This window comes from Tyto alba, unplaced genomic scaffold, assembly GCF_018691265.1.
Source record: "Tyto alba isolate M040663 unplaced genomic scaffold, T.alba_DEE_v4.0 Super-Scaffold_100000168, whole genome shotgun sequence".
NCBI lineage: Eukaryota > Metazoa > Chordata > Aves > Strigiformes > Tytonidae > Tyto > Tyto alba.
The window spans coordinates 17,501-19,310 of NW_024881271.1; the positions used below are offsets into that span (position 1 = coordinate 17,501).

At 78.8% G+C, this 1,810-nt stretch overlaps 1 non-coding gene across 1 annotated transcript; it reads left to right on the top strand.

Moving 5' to 3' along the window:
• Positions 1-1,657: 1,657 nt before the first annotated feature.
• Positions 1,658-1,810, top strand: LOC116965650. The gene has a single exon (XR_004409517.2). It is a non-coding gene; the product is annotated as a 5.8S ribosomal RNA (ribosomal RNA).

Sequence of the window (1,810 nt, forward strand, 5' to 3'; positions counted from 1 at the left end):
GGCCGTCGCCACTGCTGCCACCCTGGGCGGGCGAGGCTCCCGCCGGGTCGCGTCCCGCGCGAGCGGGCGGCCCAAGCCCCGGCTCTCCTCCCGGGCGCAGCGCCGGGCTACTGAGGGAAACCTCGGGCCCCGGGCAGGAGGACGAGGTGATGGCGGCGGGCGTCGGGCGCGCCCCCGCGGGCGGACGCTCCCCTGAGGGCGGCAGCAGGGGAGGCACCCCCGCGGGGCCTAGAGGTCGTTTCCCTCACCCAGGGCCAGGTACCTAGCGTCCGCGCCTCCGCGGCCCTCCCTCGGCGAAGCCCGGGGGTCGAAGGCCGCGGGAGCCGGGCGGGGGTTTAAAGACCCGGGCGGCTCGGTGCGACCCGCGGGACCGGGCCGGGCGGCGGTGCCCCTCCAGGGGTGGGAGCTGCTCCCGCCGTACCCCTGGCCGTGGTGCTGACCGTCCGCGCTCGTGCCCGCGGGCAGCCGGGCCGGGGAGGGGTGCCCACTGCCCCCCCCTTTCCGCGGTCCGGTCTCGGCGGCGAGACCGCGGCGCGGTCGGCCGTGTCCGGCCCGCCTGCCTCGAAACGGGAGACCTCTCCGGGCAGGGAGCGCGGGCTCTCTGCCGGGGTGGCGAGCCCCCCCCCGCGGTGGGGGGGGGCTCGCCGGGCGGCGGCGGCCCCCGGGCCGCCGCGGCCTCCGTCGTGGCGCCGCGGCGCGCTGCGCTCCCCTCCTCCCCCGTCCCGCCCCGGCGAGCGTTCCGCGGTGTCGAGCCGCCAGCCGCCGGGGGTGGTGGCAGCCCGGCCGAGCGGCGGCGGCGCCGCTCGGCATGCCGGTCGGCCGGCGGGCGTCCGCCCGCCGTCGGCTGCGACCGTCCCCGTCCCGGGCCACGCCCGCCGCTTCGCCGTCCGCCCTCACCGGCTCCGCCGGGCGGGCGGGCGGTCGGGCGGCCGGGGGCAGCCCGGCTCCGGTCTGCCCGCGGAAGCGGGGAGAGCGGTGCCTGCCCCCGGCTTAGCGCCGTCCGCCTCCCGCCTGGTGCGTGCCTGCGGAGGGGCCGGGGCGCGAAGTGGCACGGAGGTGGTTCCGGGCGGGGCGGCCGCTCCGGCGCGGCGGCGGGTCGGTCGCTCGTCCGGCAGGCAGCTGCCGGGCAGCGCGCGTCCGTCTCGGGTCCTGGTTGGTCGCCAAGCTCCGGCGCGGTGACGGCCGGCACACGGGCGTGCCGGCGGGGCGAGCCGGTGGGAGGCAGGCGGCTGCCGCAGGGCGTCGCGGGGCTGCGCGGAGGCACGTCCGCGTCCCCCGAGCGAGGCAGGTGGTCGGCGCGGTCGGGCGCGCGGCGGCCTTCCGTGCGGAGGCCGGGCCGAGCCCGGGCGCCTGGGCCGCCTCCGAAGCGAGCAAGGCGCTTGTTTTCCCCAGGTGTCGGTCGCGGAGCGCGGGCTCCCTCCGCCCTTGCCGTTCGGAGTTTTTCGGTGGGCATCCGCCTTCCGTTTCCCCGCCCGTCGTGTGTGTTTGTACGGTCAGCTGAGGCGAGGCGTCTCGGCGGCGCGGCCGGTCGCGCTCCCTCCGCGCGGGCGGAGGGGGGCGGGCGGTCGTCCGCCGGGGCTGCCGTCCAGAGAGGGGCCGCTCCTCCGGGAGCGGTCCCGGCCCTCCCGCGCACGCGGGGCGGTGCCGAAAGCCAGACAACTCTTAGCGGTGGATCACTCGGCTCGTGCGTCGATGAAGAACGCAGCTAGCTGCGAGAATTAATGTGAATTGCAGGACACATTGATCATCGACACTTCGAACGCACTTGCGGCCCCGGGTTCCTCCCGGGGCTACGCCTGTCTGAGCGTCG